This window comes from Silurus meridionalis, chromosome 3 (assembly GCF_014805685.1).
Source record: "Silurus meridionalis isolate SWU-2019-XX chromosome 3, ASM1480568v1, whole genome shotgun sequence".
NCBI classification, from domain to species: domain Eukaryota; kingdom Metazoa; phylum Chordata; class Actinopteri; order Siluriformes; family Siluridae; genus Silurus; species Silurus meridionalis.
Genome location: NC_060886.1, coordinates 19,694,540 through 19,717,907, shown reverse-complemented (window position 1 = coordinate 19,717,907; position 23,368 = coordinate 19,694,540). Strand labels below are relative to the sequence as shown.

The 23,368-nt window shown below is 41.2% G+C and overlaps 1 protein-coding gene across 5 annotated transcripts in view; it reads right to left on the bottom strand.

The window, feature by feature from the left end:
* Positions 1–23,368, bottom strand: part of b3galt1b (UDP-Gal:betaGlcNAc beta 1,3-galactosyltransferase, polypeptide 1b) — a 122,837-nt gene that overhangs the window by 3,543 nt on the left and 95,926 nt on the right. The gene's annotated exons all lie outside the window — the stretch shown is intronic.

The window sequence follows — 23,368 nt, the reverse complement described above, 5'->3', positions numbered from 1 at the left end:
AGTCACAAAGCTGCACTGATGCTGTAGAATAAAAAATTGCCCTATAGCACTACACAAACATTTACTATTGTCCTTTGTAAAAGTCAATCCTTATCGTGCCATGCTTTTACTTTGCCTGCATCTTCGGTTTTGCTTCATTGGTTTAGTTTCAAATGCTTTCTGTCTCACTGAGCTTTTGCCACATCTGCCGTAAAACAAATGACATTTTATTAAAAGGAAAAAAAAAAAAAAAAAAAAAGGAAATAAGTCTGCCTTTAAACACTGCAGACTGGTGACAGTGGGTTTGTGTTGGTTAAGAATAAAACGCTATCAGACTTGATGCGCTGTAGAATGGATAAAATTGTGCATGTTTACATGCACGGTTCAGCTAAAATATGAGTAAACAAAGAGCTTATAAGGCTCTCCTTCCCACTGAAGTCTAAATACAGGATTGGCATTAGATGAAGCCGACATGACTTGGGCAATGCAAAAATCTTACATCTCTCATAGACGCTTAATGAAACGTGCGAACAGCTCTTCATCTCCAGTGTTTTCTTCTTCCACAAAGCTGACTGGAAGAATAAATGCTGGTCCGCCACTTCTATTCATACTCATAACAAACAGGAGAAACTAAACCTAGTATCAGAGCTTTATAGAGCATCACACATCGATTTTAGAGACCAAAATACTCTGCACTGGATAAGAAACACTTCGAACCCAAGTAGTTTTGACATATAAGCTTAAGGTTTATGTTATCTTGCCAGTACAGCTGCTGAGCAAAAATAAAGTTTTAAACATCTAAAAAAAAATTAAATCTTTCAATACGTTGTATAGGGATGATGTAAATTGCTGTAAAGAGTTTGAGTTAATGTGTGTGTGTGTGTGTGTGTGTGGGGGTATCTGTTCCACATTGTAATTGCCATAGCTGCCCAAAGTCTAGGAAACTATCTGGAAAGAAAAGATTTAGATTCTACCAGATCTGATCACCCGCTGGCCAGCCTGTATGATTAAAAAAGACTCAGTCTCTCTCTCTCTCTCTCTCTCTCTCTCTCTCTCTCACACACACACACACACACACACACACACACACACACACACACACACACGAAGATAAGGTCTACAGATGTTTTTCCACAAACAAAGACTGTTTATTAGACAGGCAGAGAAAAAGGTTTGTCAGTAAAGAATTCTGAGAGAAAAAAGAAAACAATCATTACAGAAGCAGGAAATGGCAGCAGATAGTCACTGTCCATCTCATAAGAATAAGATAGATTTTGTGTCAAAGCTGATAAAAGTCAGAGGTAGATTAATGAAAACTTTTTTTTTCCAGGTCAAATGCCTACTTTCAGCTTCTGGCTGCAGCTGGATGTGCAGTGCACTACAGTTAAAGCCGTGCGTTTATTCTCTCTCCCCCCAGGAGTAATGAAATGCCTTATCTGACGTACAATCTTCAGATTCACTTTTTTTTCCATTACCTATTGTACAGTATATAATTACCAGTGGACAAGTTTCATATCCTATTATGTGCACTTTCATCCTCTTGTAATTGAACACATTTATCAGCTCAGGCATCTCTTTGGGAGCTTCATTAGAACACTTTACTTGAGTTTCATGGAACGAAAAAGTCAGAGGCATATAAATAAGTGTTCAAAAACTACGTTTTTTACCAAACCATAATTAAAAATCCATGTTCAGGGCAGCATGGTGCCACAGCGGGTGCCTCACAGCTCCAGGGTTCCCAGTTCGGTCTTGAGCTCGGGTTAATGTCTGTGTGGAGTTTCACAGGGTGTGCCTGTGGTTCTAGGGTTTCCTCTCATCTTCCAAAATATATGGAGTTATGATGGATTGGCTATGCTAAACTGCCTGTAGTTATAATGTGTGTGTGTGTGTGTGTGTGTGTGTGTGTGTAAGAGAATGGTGTCCTCAAAAGAATGTGTCCCATCTAAGGTGTATTCTCTTCCCTTTTCTCAGTGTTCCCAGGATACGCTCAAGCTGAAACACTTACTAAAGATGAATGAATGATTTATTGCACTTTTTGTAATATAAACGCTTGAGGAAATGAGAAGACACCACATGCACACACACACATACATGCACATACACACATTCGTCCTTGTGACAACCTTCCATTATTATAATTAATTGTGAGATTTGATGCTATATCCAGACCTTACATTCAGTACTCTATAACCTCAGGAAATGATTGGCCTGTTTTTGTTTTGTTTTTTTAACATCTGAAACCTCATTATTACAACTTAAAACCTTCACAAAGTCAAAACTATTACATATTCCTATCCTGGGGATAAGATCAAATGTGCTTGTGGACGTTTGGTTACCACAAACTTATAATATAGTCCCGCACACACAAATACACACGTCGAGATTCCAAAAATGATTAACCTTCAATCTGCATCCATCAAAGCTCATGGTATCATGTTAAATTATAGGTTATAATAGTGAAATATATTCTTGGGTACCGGACTCATTTGTGTGACTGACAGAACAGCAGGAAGTATTGAGTGCTGGAGCACCTGTGCTGTATCACTGCCCTGTCTGCCCAGTCACCTTCTCTTCTCCCGGTCTGACGATCTCACACAGTAATTGCGGCATGTCACAGTAGCAGCACACCTCAGTGCGTGCACACACACACACACACACACACACACACACACACACATATATATATTTACACACACACAGCATGCTGCACCACCTGCCAAACACCAAAACTGCTATTCAAATTTGATTAACTTAAGTGGCTGTAAAATACTGCTCTCCAATGTCTGCTTCTCATGCAAGCGCAGATTAAATGCTTAAAAACAGCAGGCCATTGAGAGTCAGCTGTACATGAATTGAAGAGCGTACACACGAAAGTATGACACACATGACCAGAATTAATATTAGAGATGTTTTCAGTTTAGAGGGAAATCAAGCCAAAATAGTGAAAAAAAAAACAACCAAAAAAACTAAAGTGTAAACACTTGAGGGGTGAGAATAAAATCTGAACAGAATGCTAGTCCATAGCAGGATACCACACACCCACACCTTCCTACACATACTCCTTCACACATACTCTTTCACACTCAGGAGCAATTTGAAGTAGTGAATCCAGCTTCTGCCATGTTTCGGGAGGGTGGAGAAAACCAGGAAAAATCCACTGTGAAATTCTGTATTATTAACTGTATTAGATGGAGGGGCCTACATTTTTAAAAGGAAATACTTAGATATTAGATATTTATTACTCTTCTTGTAGGAAATATATTCTGTAATTTACATATAAAACTACTATTATTTATCAATGAATGCACATTAATTAGTTTCAAGATGTCAATCAAATCAAATTTCATTTGTCACATACACATAGTATATAGAATACGACATGCATGTCGCATGCATTCAACTGACTCAAGATCTGTTTCCACCTTTGAATATATATAGATATATATTTTCCCTTTCAGGACCTCGAGATGCGTCGCAACACTTTGGGAATGCTTCTGCGTTGTCCACACTCTGAATCACGTGTGTAATCTGTCCAGTGGAAGGTGCGGCAAAGTCACGAACAGGAAGCTATAAAGCAATTAGCAAGCAAGAGTTCAAGGAGCTCATGGAGGTTGTGACACATGCCGTTGATAAGCTGGATCTAGCTTGGCCGGCTAATGAGCGCAAATCCTCTTCGTCCCGCAAGCACCACAATCGCTTTTTGCTCCCGGCTTCACGTTTACGTCAGAGTCTACAATTCTTTCCTGACCTGCACACCGAGGTGTCCAGGTCCTAGACAAAGCCTTTCTCGGCCTGTAACTAACTCTTAGAAAAGAGTTAGTAAGGTAATGATTTTGAGCTCCATTTTGTTTGGTCTCTTCCGCCCCATACGGTATAGTCCTTTAACTCCGCCCCCATACGGTATTGTCTTTTAGCCCCCCCCCCCTTACAGTATAATCCTTTGACTCTGCCCCCCACTAGTTAGTGTGACGTACACCATGGTAAAGGAAAGTCATGTCGCTTAAATGCTCTGAAATCGTACAAGGTTCTTAAGGAAAGTAAGGGATAATTAAGCACAAGGTTCTTAAGGAAAGTAAGGGATAATTAAGCACCTAGCTGGAACGGGAACAAGGTACTATGATTTGTTTGATGTGTATATGTATTAATATTTTGGTTAATCTATTTAACTGTGAAGTGTTTTTAATGTGTTGTTGTCACTGCCACATCTGTGACATCATCGTGTGACATCACAGGGGGTTTCTTTTGAATGGCTATTCATGTTTATGTTTGTAAGAGCTGATTGTTTTATTTGTTATCTATCTGTTCTGTAGCTCTTACGGTGTTTCACTAAGAAAAGGTTTCTCATCAAGGAAAGGTAGATTTTGTGTTTCCCAAAGGAAAGGCTGACGGCTGAACACAAAATAAAGGCTTTTTGAAACATCAGTACGCTTCACCATTGTCTGGCTAGGGGTTAGCTACAGTAAGAGCTTGGCCCGCATCGATTCCAATAACTGTTGTCTACAACGGGCCACGGAGGGTCTTCACAGCGCCAGTTACAGCTTCTGCTACATCACCATCACAAGGCATCAGCGTGGACTTATCAAGCTGCTTCCTCGCGCCTGACCTATACTTCGGACAGCAGTCTCACAGTTTCGGTGCAATGGTCAAGTACAACCACACTTACGGACATTGATGCAAGGTCGTGAGTATTAATCTACTATAGTACAACGATACGACGAGCAACGAACGAACGGCTTCTCGGACTGAACATTCAATACTCACCAGCTCAGCAACAAGAGCAACAGTATAAACTGTGATTATATTTGTGCCCATGCCTGTAGGCATCCACATGGACTTTGTCTAATTAAGGACAGATTTTGTTTTTGTTTTTTTTGTTTTTTTTTAATTTTGCATTCACCCACTTAGTTAACACTGTTTATTGAGGATTTAACATTCACATTTCCCTCATTTGAATTTATTATTGTTGATAACTTGTTCATTGTAATATTTACACTGACATTTACAATAATTCTAGTGTCTATATGTTAATGCATATATGTCAGCTGCTTAAATTGATGTTCTGATATTTTATGTTTATACAGTGCTTAGTCAGGGCTTCTTATCAGTTAAGGGGGTCTTCTTCCGCCATTAGAGTTAAAATTTATAAGTGATAATGTCACAGTCAGGAAATGAGATAGAGGTGGAGGAGCAGATGGCTAGTTACCAGCATGAAGATTTACAAGGTGAAACCCACATAATGGTAGACCAATCAGAGCGACCGTGTCTGAAGGAAACAAATGAAGTTAAACAACAATGTCTAACTGATCTCCAAGGCAAATTTAATAAGGATGATAATGCTCTTGAAGGTCCAAGACGCTCTGAACGCACACGCCATCTTACAGAGAAGATGCTCGCGCACCAATATGAAGAGGCCAAGAGAAAGAGAAAAGGCTGTTTGCCATGTACGAACAGTGGAAGCTCCACGCAAGGAAGGCAAGAGATCAGCTAAAGACTTATATGTCAGAGAGTCAGCTCTGGCCTCTCATTCACGAGCTTAAGAAAAGTAAAGATAACATGATGAACATTTATTATGATATTCAAATCTCACCTCACCCTCCATCGACATAAGAAGAAGAGTTGATACGTGAAGCTGTGACCACAGAAATCATCAACATTGCATACAGCAGAGCTATAAATGAGGAAAGCGGGTTTGATGAGCCGCAGGAAAGACACCGCCTTCACGAACTGCTCCGCCACGACTATGCAAAGTCTGTCTATGGATCCGCAGCTTCTTGGACAAGTCACAGCCAGTCCGATCTCTACTCCATAACGTCATCCATGATAGTAACGCATGGACGCAGCAGCTGAACTAGCAGTAAAGGAAGCAAATTATCAGATGCTGCTGGAAGAAGAAAAGCAAAAGGAATCTATAAGGGAGCTAGAGGAACAACAACACAAGACACTAGAGGCACAACGCAAGACACTAGAGGCACAAAGGCGTAAGTTGGAGCGATTACAGGCAGCGAAAGAGATAAGGGCCGCTCAAGCCAAGTTGAAAATCTACGAAAGGGAGACAGATCACAAGGATGCTATTTATCTCAAGAAGGAAAGGAACATGGAAGCAAAGAATACACCTGTAACTACAGTGCCCCTCTCTCAAGTTGCAACGCCCCATCATACAGACATTCCCTCTCTCACTCAGCTCTTTCAAGACAACATAGCCTTAAATAGGCTTCCTGTTCCTGAGCCATTTGTCTTCAACGGCGATCCCATACAGTTCATTGAATGGAAGGCAGCATTCACTTCACTCATAGACCAAAGGGCAATCACGCCAGCCGAAAAACTATACTACCTAAAAAAGTACATTGGTGGCCCAGCACGGCAGGCTTTAGATGGCAACTTTTACCGAAATGACAATGAAGCATACCAAAACGCATGGGACAAACTAAATCGTCGATTTGGCCAGCCATTCGCCATTCAGAGAGCGTTTAGAGAGAAGCTCACCAACTGGCCGAGAATTCCATCGAAGGATGCTGAAGGACTGAGACGCTTCTCAGATTTTTGAATGCTTGTCAAGATGCCATGCCTCATGTCAAGGGTCTGGACATATTAAACGACTGGGAAGAAAATCGGAAGCTCGTTCACAAACTACCAGACTGGGCAGCTTTACGCTGGAACCGACAAGTCACGCAAAGTCTAAATGAAAATCAAGAATTCCCAAGTTTCAAGGAGTTTGCTAGATTTACGTCAGATGAAGCCGAGATTGCTTGCAATCCCATTACGTCCTTTCATGCCCTTCATTTGTCAGATTCTATCACTGAGAAGAGAAACCTCAGAGATGTGAAGAAAACCAAAGCTAGTGTGTTTACCACTCAAATAGTCACTAAAAATGAAAAACACAAGTCAGAACAGGGGAAAGTTAAGGTTTCATGTATCTTTTGTCAAGATAATAGGCACCAACTACACGCATGCTACAAGTTCACTGAGATGGTGTTAGTTGAGCGACGCAAATATATAAAGGAGAAGAAACTCTGTTATGGATGCCTGAAACCCGGCCACAGTGTGAGAGACTGCCGTCATCGTCTTTTCTGTAACCACTGTAAAGGAAAGCATCCTTCAGCCCTGCATGATGACAACTATAAAAGAGAAAGGACTACATCAGAACCAGAAACAAATCAAAGTGCTGCTGCGACGTCACTCAGTGTAGCAGGTGAAAGCTCATCAAACACATCTATGGTGATACCAGTCTGGGTTTCATCTAAAAATGATCCAACCACTGAGAAACTCGTCTATGCACTGCTCGACACTCAAAGCGATACTACGTTTATTGACCAAGAAGTGAGTGATGGTCTTAATGCTGACAAGTATCCAGTGAAACTCAAGTTGACGACTATGAGCGGCAGGGATACGGTGATCCTGGCGAAGGTGTCTCTGGGCTTCGTGTTAGAGGATATAGTTCTGCAGTTCAAGTCGATCTTCCGGTTACCTATACAAAGGACTGCATACCTGTCAACCGCTCTCACATTCCCACTTGTGAGACGGCTAAAAAATGGAGTCATCTGGCAGAAATAGTGGATGAAATACAACCACTGAAGGACTGTGTAGTAGGTCTTTTGATTGGCTACAACTGCTCAAGAGCTATGGCACCAAGGAAGGTCCTTTTAGGAGACGAGGAACCCTATGCTGTAAGGACTGATTTAGGATGGAGTATTGTAGGGCGCTCACTACAAACTCAGGATGTGTTGAGCACACATCATCTGTGTCACAGAATTACAGTTAAAGAGCTACCTCCGTTAACTCCTACCGATGTCATTCGCGTTCTAGAGTCTGACTTCAAAGATGGCAATGACGACAGCAAAGTTGTGTCACAAGACGACATCACATTTCTTAACATACTGGAGAAGGGAATAAGGAAAATGTGTCTGGACATTATGAAATGCCTCTGCCCTTCAAAACCAGACCCAGCCTGCCTGACAACAAAGGCTCAGCTATTACGCCTTCTTCACCTTAAAAGGAAATTACAACGGGATGAAAGGTATAAGGAACATTATGTTGAGTTCATGGAGGAAGTCATTGGGAAAGGAGATGCTGAGCAGGTCAATGACGGTGGGAGTGAAGGGAGAGATGGTACATTCCCCATCATGGTGTGCGCCACGAAGAAGCCAGATAAACTTCGTGTGGTGTTTGATTGCTCAGCCAGATACAAAGGAACAAGCTTGAATGAGCACCTCCTCTCTGGGCCCGACATGTTGAACAACTTAGGTGGTGTTCTCATCCGTTTCCGACAGCACCCAGTTGCGTTGATGTGCGACATTCAGAAGATGTTCCATCAGTTCCATGTGGTTGAATCTGATCGCAACTTCTTGCGCTTCCTCTGGTGGAAGCAAGGAAATTTGAACTCACAGCCCACCGAGTTTCGCATGAAGGTACATTTGTTCGGTGCTGCTTCTTCTCCGGGATGTGCAAACTATGGGATGAAACATCTAGCTAAGGAGAATCGCGACATCTACCCTCAAGGCTCAAGATTTGTTATGAGGAACTTTTATGTGGATGATGGGCTCATAGCGTCGAAAACACCGAAGATGCCATTCAGCTTGCCAGGGAAGCTCGTGAACTCTGCGCCATGGGCGGTCTCCGACTACATAAATTTGTGTCTAATGACAAAAGGGTATTAGAGAGTATACCACTCTCGAACGAGCCACCAACGTGAAGGATAAGAATCTCTCATTTGATGAATTGCCACTCGAGAGAGCTCTCGGGATTCAATGGGATGTGGAGTCTGACCGCTTCAAGCTTAACGTCAGCCTCAAAGAACAGCCTGCGACGCGACGCGGCATTTTATCTACAGTAGCTTCACTGTACGATCCTCTTGGGTTTGTAGCGCCAGTCGTCCTCAAAGCAAAGAGCATTCTTCAAGAGATGTGCAGGCGAGGTACTGGCTGGGACGATCCTCTTACTGATGAGCTTCGACATAAATGGGAACAATGGAAAAGAGATCTAGCCCACTTAGATAATTTTACCATAGCCCGTACCTACTCACCTGCTGGATTTGGAAGGGTCTCTAAGACAGAGCTGCATCACTTCTCTGATGCCAGTGTGAGGGGTTACGGTCAGTGTTCATACCTGCGACTTCAAAACGAAAAGGGAGATGTTCATTGTGCCTTGGTTGTAGGAAAATCACGTGTCTCTCCAACCAAAGTCACAACCATCCCACGACTAGAATTAACAGCAGCAGTTGTTTCCGTGAAAATAAGCAACATGCTTAAGGAGGAATTGGGATGCATTAATGCAGAGGAATTCTTCTGGACTGACTCTAAAGTGGTCTTAGGATACATAAGAAATGAAGCGCGACGGTTCCACACGCTTGTAGCTAACCGGGTTCAAAAGATTCAGCTCAGCTCAGCCCCACAACAGTGGCGATATGTCCCGACAAATGAGAATCCTGCTGACCACGCCTCCGGGCTTGACTGCCAGTGAGTTTTATCATCTACCTGGCTTGCGGACCTAAGTTCTTATGGAACAAGGAAATAAAGCTGGCTACAGAGGAAGTACCAGAGTTATCAGTCGGAGATCCAGAGGTCAGGAGTGTTCTAGCACTCAGTACTAAAACCACGGAACACGCAAGCATCATTGATCGTCTGTCTAAGTTCTCATCTTGGTCGCTAACTATACGAGCAATTGCACGCATTCTAAGGCGCATAAGCAATAACAGATCAAACAATCTCACCACTGTAACCGAACGTGAAGAGGCAGAACATCATCTAATCAAAATTCTGCAGAAAAATGTGTATCAAGAAGAGCTAAAACTGCTGAGCAAAGGAATCCTCTACCACGGCATAATCCTTTGCACGCTCTTGACGCTTTTCTCCATGACGACGCATACTCAGGGTGGGAGGAGGCTATGCAACTCCTCTCTTCCCAACTTCTTCAAGCACCCTGCAATCATTCCCAAAGATCATCACATCACAAGGATGATTATTGCTTATCATCACGAAAAGATGAAACATCAAGGTAAAGGTCTTACTATCAACGAAATAAGGCGCAGTGGCTACTGGATTACAGGAATCAACCGGGCTGTTGCATCCTACATTCGTCAATGTGTCATCTGTAGACGGCCACGCAGACCTATGGAGGAGCAAAGATGGCCGATCTACCGCCAGAACGGTTGGAGCCATCCTCCTTTCACTTTCTGTGGCATGGATTGCTTGGGCCATTCCTTACAAAACAAGGAAGAAAAGAGAACAAGAGATACGGTCTTCTTTTCACTTGTCTTAGTTCCGTGCTGTCCATATTGAGATTCTCGAGGACATGTCGACAGATGCTTTCATCAACGGCCTTCGATGTTTCATCGCCATACGTGGTGCTGTTCGTCTGATCAGGTCTGACCCAGGAAGCAACTTTGTAGGAGCCAAAAATGAGTTCAGAGAAGCTCTAAAGGAAGTTGATGCAGATCGTCTTGCTGTATTTCTTGCAAATAGGCAGTGCGACTTCAGAATGAATGCACCCCATGCTAGCCATTCAGGAGGGTGTGGGAAAGACATATAAGGACTGTGAGAAGTGTCCTAAGATCCACTCTCGCTCTTTCCTCTGGTAGACTAAATGATGCTTCGTTACGGGCCTTTTCTATGAAGCTATGGCTATAGTCAACAGCCGTCCTCTGACTGTTGACAATCTCAGTGATCCCCATGGCCTCGAACCACTCACCCCTAATCATCTTCTGACAATGAAATCTGTCCAGGCCTTACCTCCTCCAGGTGAATTCATCAGAGAAGATATGTATGGCAAGAAAAGGTGGAGACATGTTCAATACCTTGCAGAACAGTTTTGGAGTAGATGGCGAAAGGAATACCTCGCCAACATAGCTCTTAGACAGCGCTGGCATGCTCCAAGAAGGAATTTACAAGTTGGAGATATCGTAATCCTGAAAGGAGAGGATTTGCAGAGGAATGAGTGGAGATTGGGTAGAGTTTCAAAAGTCACTACTGACAAAGACGGACTTGTACGGAGAGTTAAACTCCAGCTTGGTGACCGTAAGCTTGGCAAGAAAGGGGAGCGTCTTCACGAGTTGTCAGAAGTTGAGCGCCCAATCCAGAAGCTTGTTCTGTTGCTGGAGTCTAATTAAATCTGCTCCTTCCCTCTATAGTACATAATAGTACATAGTCGTTGCTAAGTTACAACTTTGGCATAAATTGTCTTCGTTCTTATACGGTTTTTCGGAAAGGTAAATTTTCAGTTTAAATCATTCGTGCTTAATGTAGTCTGTGTACGTCCCATTATTCACTCATGATTGGTGGAGTGTAACTAACTCTTAGAAAAGAGTTAGTAAGGTAATGATTTTGAGCTCCATTTTGTTTGGTCTCTTCCGCCCCATACTGTATAGTCCTTTAACTCCGCCCCCATACGGTATTGTCTTTAGCCCCCTTACAGTATAATCCTTTGACTCTGCCCCCCACTAGTTAGTGTGACGTACACCATGGTAAAGGAAAGTCATGTCGCTTAAATGCTCTGAAATCGCATAAGGTTCTTAAGGAAAGTAAGGGATAATTAAGCACAAGGTTCTTAAGGAAAGTAAGGGATAATTAAGCACCTAGCTGGAACGGGAACAAGGTACTATGATTGATTTGTTTGATGTGTATATGTATTAATATTTTGGTTAATCTATTTAACTGTGAAGTGTTTTTAATGTGTTGTTGTCACTGCCACATCTGTGACATCATCGTGTGACATCACAGGGGGTTTCTTTTGAATGGCTATTCATGTTTATGTTTGTAAGAGCTGATTGTTTTATTTGTTATCTATCTGTTCTGTAGCTCTTACGGTGTTTCACTAAGAAAAGGTTTCTCATCAAGGAAAGGTAGATTTTGTGTTTCCCAAAGGAAAGGCTGACGGCTGAACACAAAATAAAGGCTTTTTGAAACATCAGTACGCTTCACCATTGTCTGGCTAGGGGTTAGCTACACGGCCCGCCACTATAACCCAAAACAGCGTTATATGCTAACGTGACAGGGCTTCTGGGTAAGGCGTACGCCTCAGCAGGCCAGGCCACTGTATGCCTGCTCACCATGGCGGTGTTGCAGCTGTACCAAGCTGACCTACTATCAGAGACATCATGGGCGGCCAGGTGCACGAGCTCTGCACGACCTGGCTTTGAGAGCCACTAAAGAGACTAAAGAGAGAGCCACTAAAGAGACCATTGGCTGGTCCATGGCTGCCCTATCCTCTACTGAGAAGCACTTACGGCTCACCTTCTCAGACATCTCTGACAGGAATAGAGCCATGCTGCTGAATGCTCCCCTCTTGCCTTCCAGCCTACTCGTGGACCCTGTTAACTCGGTAGTTGAAAGGTTTCGGGAGAGTCTAAGCCCGATCTGAGGACGGACATCTTCAAAAAGAAGGCTTTGCCCAAAAGGTCCTAACATAGGATGTTTTAGTGAATTGTCCAGGGGGCGTGTTGCACCACATTTTACAGTGACCACCTGGCCCTGGGACCGCCCAGGGACCTGGTACATTAACCCTGCCACGAAATGTGTTTCAGGGCACAGCCACCTCCAGCTCCCTCCCTCCTCGATTTCCACCCGGCATCATAGCGGACCAGGAGAACTCTAGCTTGCCCTGGCCCTAGGTCTACCGGAGGTCAGTCTCGAGAGACTGATACCCTTAAGAGACTACCTGGCAGCCTGGGAAGTTTTGCCAAATCTTCTGCCGGAGACTTCAGGGCATCTGTGTCCTAAACTATATTGACAATTGGTTGATATTGTCTTGATCAGAGCATTTAGTGGTCCGGCATAGAGATGTCGTTCTCGCTCACATAAAGGAGCTGGGGTTTGTGCTGAACGTCAAGAAGAGTGTGCTTCCTCCTGTACAGAGAACTACTTATCTCTGTGTCATTTGGTATTTTGACCACTATGCACGCACAGTTTTCTCCCGCCCGCAATGCGTCCATTCTTTTGGCTGTCAGCAGGGTCAGAGAAGGGCAGTTGCTCACTGTCAAGCAGTTCCAGAGACTGCTTGGGCACATGGCAGCAGCGTCCAATGTGATTCCACTTGGCCCCCTGTACAAGACCCCTTTAGTGGTTCAGGACCCAAGGGTTCTTACAGAAGAGCAATCCCCTCTGTATGATCAAGGCCATTCGGCAAGACCTACATGCCTTAGATGTTTGGAGAGATTCTGGGTTACTATTTCAAGGCCATGTGCTGGGAGTCCCTGGTAGTTGTGTAATGCTTACAATGGATGTGTCCCTCACAGGGTAGGGAGTGGTCATCAATAGCCACTCCGCCTAATGTCTATGGCACATTAATTGCCTGGAGTTGCACTCTTAGCACTGAAGCATTTACTCCCGGACCTCAGGTCACCACGTGTTGATCCGTTTGGACAACACTTTAGTGGTCTCGTACATCAACCACCAGAGTGGTCTGCGTTCACACCCCCTGTGCAGGCTGGCGCACCAGATCCTCCTGTGGCCCCAAGGGAGGCTGCCATCACTGAGAGCAGGAGTTCAGTGCAGAATCCGTGCAGAGTTTTGATACTTAACCTGGAGTGTGGCAGCCTCTAAGGCTTGGTCCTCTGGAGTGTACATCCAAGACATCTGCAATGCTGCGGGCTGGTCCACTCCGCTAACCTTTGACAGGTTCTATAACCTCGACCTCCGTGCCACTCCTGGCTACTCTGTTCTTCGACCAATTTGTGCCCCTACACACTAGTCAGGGACTGGTCAGTCTGGTGGTATTAGACTCTCGTTCCCAAAGCGTTGCAATGCAAGTTCCTGAAAAGGACAGTCTCTAGGTTATGTATGTAACCCTAGTTCCCAAGGGGAACCAGATGCTGCATCCCCTTGCCTGCATGTGCTTTTTATAACTTCTTGGTCATGACGTCACCCATTGGATAGATTACACACGTGATTCAGAGCGTGGACAACGCGAAACGTTCCCACAGCGTTGTGACGCAGCGTCTCGTTCACTCATGGAACTAGGGTTACATACGTAACCTTGAGACGATATTCATGGTATTATAATCAGTTACAGCTAAAAAGTCTGACAATATTGGCACATTCTCTTTCATTTTGTCATTAAACAACTGCATGATTCTGTAGAAAACATTTCCTCACACTGGTGTTTTGTCTATAGATTGTTAAGAGCCTTTAGTCATCATGTTCAACAAGTTTTTCAATCAACGCTACCACCATTTACAACACCTAGCAGATGCTCATATCCAGTGCGACTTAAATACTGTATGCAAATCTGTCTCATTCAAAGTCGAGTGAAAGATTTCACGGTCTAACTAGATTTAGTTTGATATTATTCTTAGAGTCTTTGAACCAAAAAGAAAAACAAGTCAAGAGACTTTTTTTAATGGCTCACCAGCTCCAGTCAGTACACCAGCAAAACATGTCTTCGGATTGACAGCAAGAACTATGGGCAAAATCACACCCTGCATATATACATGAATATACAATCTTTAGACAACCTGGCTTTTTAAGCCACATGTGGTTCTTTCCCCAAAACGACATCACAAAGTAAGAGTACAGTACAGGATGTCTGGATTCGCAAAGGATTATATACACACCTTCACTTGATTTAGAAGACCCAAACCTGTTCCAGCATGACAATGCCCCTGTCCATAAAGCAAGTTTCATGAAGATATGGTTTACATGGGTTGAAGTAGAAGATCTTAATTGGCTTGGTAGAGAGCTCTGATCTCAACCCTACTTGACACCTTTGAGCCTCCTCACTCTGCATCAGTAAGTGATTTTTATTAATGCTCTTGTGGTGGAATGAGCAAAAATCTCCAAGAACCACACTAATCTATAGGAAACATCTTCCCAGAAGAGTGGATGATTTTAGAGCCAAAAAGGGACAGTATGTTCAAAAAGGACAACCGACTGGTCAGGTTTCCACAACCATTGTATACACACTTATAGCAGAGCAGGTGCAAGCCTCATACAGAGCTGATCTATTCATATGAACATAAATAATACATCACTGGATCGACACATTTTTATCAGCAATGGAATGTTCATAGCAATGGCAACTGTGTTCTGTGATTTTTGCTAGTTGTTGAGGGAAATTTGAAACCAGTGGAGAGCAGTCTGTTGCGTCAATGGCTATCCTTGAAATGTTCTGTTATAATAGTGCTTTACTATGGAGTCTGTATTTTGTGACTCAGTACTGTTACTGTAAACATTTACAAGTAAAGCTCAGCCTTTACTAAGCTTTTATGTCTACAAAAAAATATAGAGAAAAAATACAGAAAAAATATGGCGGATGTATATCAGAAATGTGTGTTTGCAAAGTTTAGACATATATTACAGCCCCAACACACATCCAGGTCATAATCAATAGCTTAAAGGGTAAAGGTACCTAATCTTCATACAAAGGCACATTTGGCATGCTTGAGAACAGGTTTTTGGGTAAAAGACAGATCTATAAAGCATGTATAAAGACTAAGTGGCTGTGCACTAAGGGGCAATTTGCTACACATCATGGATCTGGACACTCATTTTCCTATCATGTACTACGTGGTTGAAAAAAATATGACCAGCCTTTCTCAAATATGAGGGGCGAATCAACAGTGGTTGCTGTATGAATCTCGGCAGTACAATATTGCTCGGAATTGAAATCTAAGTGGGATATATCAATTGGCAGGTTTATGCATTGCAGGGCAGAGATACTCCATTACACCCATCCATCTCCTGAGCGCAGAAAGCAGCCGAGTGCATGCTGTGTCACTCTGCCTGCCAGCTACAGTCAGCACAGAAATACACAAGTGAATAAAATATATGGAGAGGATCATTTATAAGCTCTGCTATAGCAGAATGCAAATGCAAAGTTGATGGCAGGTAAGAAGGCCATGGACAAGGATTAGGTGCCTATTTGACTAAGTAATATATAAAATCCTGCAATAAGTACAGGAGAATATATTATATAAATATATATCTATAAATAAAACCATCATATATGAAAAGCAATTAATAGATGACAGTAATTCTTTAAAATATTTTAACTAGAATTTGCATTCATTACCTTGAATTTTCAGTCCTGTCTTGAGAATGTCTTCTTTAATTATGGGCTCATTTCTTAGCTTCAGCTGTGGTCAGGAAATACACTAAAGCAGAAGTTATTCAAGTGTGACTTTTAGTGCCAAAGGCATTCACCCCTTTGCCTTTTTGGCATGCATGAGGTACCATCCAGCTCAACCATGTATATTCATGAAAGAGGGCACAAGCAATCTATTGACTCTGAGAAAATTTTAAGCGACTGAAATCATCAGACAAAAACAACCAGAGGATAGAAATAATACAACGATTCATGTGAGGATCAAAAGGGAGTCAGAGTGGGACTGCATTACAAAAACATTCAATCACAGTAGAAAAAAGCTCCTATTTTCTTTTTCTTTTTTAAAGCCAACTGCTGTCTTAGACTTATTTTTATACTCAAGTCTATTCAAAACACTCTGCAAGGAATCTCCTTGGTCGTTACATCCATAGAGTTCCATAAGCAAAGCTCTAAAATGCATGACTTTGTAGTTAAATACAAAGTTGGAGTTTACTGACCTACATCTGCAGTAGAAATTAATGACTAGAAAAAAGAACAATCGCACAACTGCAGTGAACATCTCTGCATGATACAGTGTGTGTAATAAAAACACGGATATACTAATTATTAATTTTCACAGCTTAGCTCATTAAGTCCACACATACCAGTGAAAATAAAAAATACTGCTCCAGGAAAAATAACTAAAGGAATGAAAAAAATAAAATAAAATAGATATTAATAGAGATAAGGGAATGGATTGGAGCCTAGTTAGTAATTAAAGTCAGTGTATTCCTGTGACATTGTCAGATAATTTTATCCTTGCGGCTGCTTCCTGTTTCAATGCGAGCGGTCCAGCTTTATCCGATTAATGATGCATAAAGGTATTCATGAAGGTTACGTTTCTCCTTCCTGTCCCTTTCCCAACTGATTTCTAATTAAAACTAGACTCGATAAGTCTTCTCTGCATGACATATGACTGTGTTTTCGAGCGATAAGACATAATTGAATGATTGCTGGTAGAAAATTCACTAAGCGCCACTTTTTTTTGAAAAGCCAGCAAACGGAAAAGGCATTCGATAACGAAGCTGGTTAAGCGCAGCATGGTGTTTTGGTTTTCTTAAATGCTTCATCTTTCCATAATGAGCATTTAAGCAACAACATGAATCTCAGATCTGCCTTCACTGTAAAGAAATACATAAAAAAATAAAATAAAAAAAATCAAAGAGAAAAAGATAAAAAGAAAAAAAAGTGGGAGAGTGACGATTGCTACAATTCCTCCCTGGGCAGTCATTATTACTAATAGTTAGTGTTAGGCTTCTAGTGTTAGGCTTCAGCTTGCCAGTACATGCTTAGCTGTGTGAACCAGGAGGAAACTGCAGTTCATCTCAAAGTCATAAAGTCGATCTGTGCCCAGTAAAATTCCTGATGACACAGGAGGTTTTTTTACTTTTTTTTTTTCTTTTGCGGCTACCTCGGCCCCTTCCTGCAGGGACACAGCATGTGGGAGATGTATTGTTGCTGCCAGCAGTAATGATCTGAAGCGGGCAGAAAGCCGGGCATGACAGAAAGCAGGAAAAGAAGTTCCTAGTGTACATTCTGAACAAAGCAAACAGCACAAGGGAGCTATCTGCACAGTCACTTCAGTAAAAGCTGGAATAGGACCTATTACAATACAACATATAGAAATCTTTTTTTTATTTTCATGTATTGCACACAAAGTGTCCATTTTTTCGGTCTGTGTCTGTTTTTTGTCAGTCTAAACCACTGCACCATACAGTTGTTTAGACTGCCATGCTGTTTTGCTTTTCATGAGTCGCCCTTTCACACTGAGAAACAGGTATTGTACTTAAGTCGATTTTTCTGCTATCAGTACTGTACTATTTATTGGAGAACTTTTTAGTTGCACTTATTACATTTTTACACAAATATCGATACTTTCTTTCTTCATTTTCAAACAAGACTCATTAGTTTTAATCTATTTGGTGACACGATAAATATTTTTCCTTCTCAGTCATTTCTGGTCATTGTGCAGCCTTTTCAACCTACACCCGGTTTATTATCACCACAGACGTAGGCTAATTTTCAAAGCTAACGAGCAAAGCAGAAGGCAACAAGTAGTATGGAGTGGAACGTAGATGACGCATCCAGCGATGTAAACATGATTGAGAACAGAGTCATGATTATCAGCTTTTCTCTGGTTGTGTTCTAAATGGTGGTTCTTCAGTCTGTATACATTCATCAGGTAACAAAATTAGAAATGATTTTGTATTATATATTAAGGATGTGTGTACTTTTGCCATCTCTGACATTCCTCAAACGTGTAAAATATCCATACTATGCAACAAGTTTTGCATTACCATTAGGTCTGAGCCTTTTCTCAGGAACCAGCATTATAAATTACAGATACTCTAATAGCTTGACTAAAATACAGAGTAACACTTGAATGACCTTTATTTAATAAATGCATGAGCTCCTTTGGACTATAAATCATGCTCCAATATTCCATATCACAAATCTGCCATGAAATGCTATATGGCAAATCCATCTTAGAATGTCAAAGATCACAGCAATAATGCCTGGCATTTAAAACACAATCAATAACATTTACCTATGATTAACTGTTCTAATTTTGCAAACATCTATTATTGTAAACAAGCATATATTTTACAAGCCACACTATATTTTTCAAGATGACTGTGTGTGTGTATACATATTTTAACCACAATAAATACAAATGCCTGACTATTGCTAGTTAAGATTATTTAAACTAGATTATAAAAAAATACATTACAAGAGTGTTAAATACAAAACTGTTTTTAACTATACAGTAATAGCATTCGAGAATCAGTGCAAACCAGTCATTTACATAGATCATTCTTTGCATAAACAATGTGTTTCTGTTGTTTCTTACAAAGCAGCTGCTGGTAACCCTATTCAACAGAAACAAATGAGTGATGGAGCCAGGAAATATGCAGGAAACATGATACACCCTCACTGGCCATTTTAATAATAATAAAAAAATAATAATCTTTTTTTTTTGCCACATTTATGTGGCAGCAGCACAATGCATAATATGCTGATGCTGGTCAAGAGGTTCAGGTAATGTTAACATCAAACAGAGGAATAGAGGGAGAAAATGTGATGTGAGTGACTTTGACAGGGTTGTTGGTGCCAGATGGGCTGGTTTATTGGAGTATTTCAGAAACTGCTGATCTCCTGGGATTTTCATGCATAACAATTCCTCATGTTTAAAGGGGATGGCTTGAAATACAAAAAAAAAAAAAACACCCAGTATGCAGTATTGCTGAAGCTGGAAATGCTTTGTGAAGAGAATGGCCAGACTAGTTTGAACTGACAGGAAATGACAACCTAAATCAAATAAGCACTTTGCAAATGTGGTGAGCAGAAAAGTATCTCAGAATGCACAATATGGCAGATGTTGAGGTTGATTAGTAAAAAATGTAAAGGAGTTCCACTTCTGTCATTATAACGCAATGATGTAATATATGAGTTTACAAAGGGCACAGAATGACTAAAAAGACCTAATCCTCTTAATGATTTGTTTGTTTGACTCTAGATTGTAATGAAAGCTCTACAACAGAACCTGGTGTTAAAAATAGTCAAAAAGTGCATCATGTGTCAAAATCTCGTTATCATATAGTCGAAATTAAGTTTTAAGCTGGCTACATAAACTTGTTACATAAACTGTGAAGTTACAATAGAAAGTAAGTTTTTTCTTTTCTTACCTACTGAATAGCTTTTGCCAATTCACAAGCACAAATGACTCATACCCGTCAACGAAAAGAGGGAATAAAATGTCAACCATCTTCAAATCATTTACTTATGTAAATACACTACCCCATTAACCTGTGACAAGCTGCCACATTGTTGAAAGTTACTGTAGTGGGTGGCTGCCTTCCACTTGGTACAGTAAGTCCTTATCTCAAAATTCTGCCCAAAATATGCTGCCTTCAGACTAAAATGCATTATAAGTATTTCTAAACATATTGTGCTATGATCTTAGCAAATTAGTCGCAAAAGTATTAAAAAGCACTGATAACTTCTAAAGTTTCCTAAAGTCTAGCAGGCAGTGTATATCTCTAATGGCGAAGGACTGATTAAAGTTGGAATTTCTGCTGTCGCAGCAAGCAAGGGACAGGAAATCTATCAAACAATTAGATGATGTTGGTATACATTAAGCTGAACAAAACTGTTTGAAAAATTACATCAGACTGGTGAAAGAAAACAAGTTCAGAAAATTTGCATTAATGTTGCAGTATTCCATATGGTGATAGTTAGGGAGGTGATTTTCATTTCTAATCATCATTTTACATAAAACATGTCGATTCCTCAATTTTGATGTGATGTGGGAATAACAGAAGGTATTCAGATCCCTGAATTATTCACATTGTATTCTGCTAAAATGATAGTAGATTTATGTCAAACTAAAAATTTCCTCATTACGCCATAATAACATAAGTGATAGCTTAGCAAATTTATTCAAAAGAAAAACCTGCAATATTACATTGCTGTGAGCACTCACACCCCTTGCTATGACACTTAAAATTAGCTCAGGTGCGTCTCACCTATCTGACTCATCATTGAGATGTTGCTACACTGACAGGCGTTTACATGTGGCAAACTGATCAGACAATGTGGAAAGTCAGATCTACCTATGCAAGGTCAAAAACTAAAAATACAAATGCATATCAGAGCAAAAAGAGATCAAAAGAACAGCCTGCAAACTGATATGAGACTATGTAGGGACACAAGAATCTTCAATGGTGCAGAAATTCCCCAGACCAGCACAGCACACAATTTTTGAAATGGAAGAAGTATGGAACAACCAGAACCCTTCTTAAAACTAGCTACAGTAAGAGAGGTGACCAAGAAACCAATGGTCATGTGTGAAGAAACTTGCTGAAAGTCATGGTGCTTCTCCACCTTCTGCTTGAGAAGCCCCCACAGGTGCTCAATAGGGTTTGGGTATGGAGACATACTTGGCCACTCAATCCCCTTTACCTTCCTCAGCAAGGCAGTGTTTATATTGGCAGTGTGTTTGGGATCATAAGCATGTTGTAAAAATGCCTTTAGGCCCAATTTCTGAAGGGAGGGCATTATGTTCTGCTTCAATGTGTCACAGTTCATGTTGGAATCCATGTTTCCCCCTCAATGAACGGCAGCTCATGCAAGACATGGTTTCAGTAATTCATGCTCTTAGACAGGTTGTCTTCAGCAAACTGGTGCATGCTTTCTAGTGAGTCAGCTTTAGAAGAGGCTTCCTTCTGGGGCGACGGTCATGCAAACTGACATTTTGCAGTGTATGGCCTGAGCACTGACAAGCAGACCGTCCGCTTCTGCAACCTCTAAAGCAAAGCAGGCAACACTCTGGTCTGTTTTTTGATTTTGCACACGACGCACAGCACACGGACTCAATTTTTTTGATTGACTCTTCCCAAGGTCTGTTCCAAGTGGAACCCGTCTTGGAAAACCTCTGCATGACCCTGGCCACTGTACTGTAACTGTCAGTTTCAGGGTGTTACCGATCTTCTTATAGCCTCGGCCATCTTTGTGGAGAGAAACAATTCTAATTCTGAAATCCTCAGAGTTCTTTGCCATGAGGTGCCATGTTGAACATCCAGTTGTCAGTATGAGAAAATTGTACTCAAAGCACCAAATGTTAAATGCTCTAGATACACAAAAACATGAACAGTCAAAAACATGAACATGATGAATAGGACATGGCCATTAGCCATAGCCATTATTACTCAGGATGGCTTGCATGTTGTGCTAGGTGCTACCACACAGCATTTGTAGCACTAGGAGTTTGTTGGATACCACAAAACATGCAAGCAGTCAAGAATTTCTGTTTTCTTAATTCATTTTTTGAGAAATAATGGAAATTTGTTTTTATGCCTGATATTTAATTAATATTTTCAGCAGAGGCTTGAAAGGAGGATGAAAGTCTTGCAGCACAGGTATCTTATGTGTGCAAATGAAAGCATTTTAATTAGACTCTCATTTTCTGTGGTCAATGGGCTTAAACCTTACTGAAATGCAGTCAGAAGACATTGCTGTACAGTATAAAAAAAAAATTTAAAAAGCAGATTTTGGTCTTTCCATGTATTTTAATGACCGGTCATTGCTTCTTGTTCTAATGGTAGAATTTATCCTATTTTATAGCATATGTTTAGAAACAAACAAAAAAAAAAAACCAAACATATGCATCCTGGGCTTTCAGTAAAGTCATATGTTAATCAGTGTGTCCATTTTTTAATGAGCTGCTGCTCATACACATCTATTTTTGCCAGGGGCTGCTGGGGGCTCACTAGGGGCCAGGGAAAAAATAATTTAATTAAAATTATGGTACCTAGGAGAAATACATGTTTACACTAACATTTTATTTACAGACATTTACATGGTGTGCTTGAGCCACTTTTTATCTTAAAGCTTGGAATGCAGAATAATTAAAAAAACTTCTGAAACAATTTTACATTTGTTTCATTGGTACTTTTTAGCAGTTGATGTGAAATATTTGACAAAAGGAGAAGAGTTTTTGAAATAAAATACATAAGAAATATGCATGTACAGAGACTACACCTCAGCAAAAAGTATATTTTAAATCAGTGGGAAGCAGTTAGCAATATAAAATGAGTGCTGTGGGAAACGGCGATAGAGAAGACACTGCATCTCAGTGGCTTCACTGCTCGCTCTAATACAACAGGGGAGCTTTTACAGTCTCCTTCTTACCAAATAGTATCCTCTAAAATACCCTGTCCTGTTCATCACTCTAACCACTAAGGCTGTTAGTTTGTTTTGTTTAAACCCATCGTTATATATCAGGGGTATCAATGTTCAACCTTTACTCGCAAACTGTATCCTGTACAGCACTGAGATCTATAGCGTATTAAGCATGTTCGACGATGATTATTTGTAGTATTGTTTGGCTTTTGCTAAAACAACCATCAGTAGTAGAGGTTATCAAGAAAAGGGCCTCCAACATGCCAGAATCATGTGTGCAGCTAGCTGCTAGGATACGCTATCTACAACAGCTACTTTGGTGCTAATTTTAACTTATGCGTAGCTGAGGCAGTAAATAAATGAAACATGTCTAAAACAATAAGAAATCTCTCCGCTGGCAAGGGGTCCACAGTGGTAAAGCTGCCGCATTAACGATGAGCAAGTGCAGTAGTGTGTGTGTGGGTGTGTGTGTGTGCTTGCAAGGATTTAAGCATGCAGTAAGAGACTCCCGTAAGACCCCCGACCCTGCACAGAAAAAGCATTTCAGGCCCATCAGCCATACTGTTGTGCTGGAAAGCCTTGAGAATCTCACCAGCTGAGCTACATGTACTGAACACTTCCAGCTTCAAGCAATTGC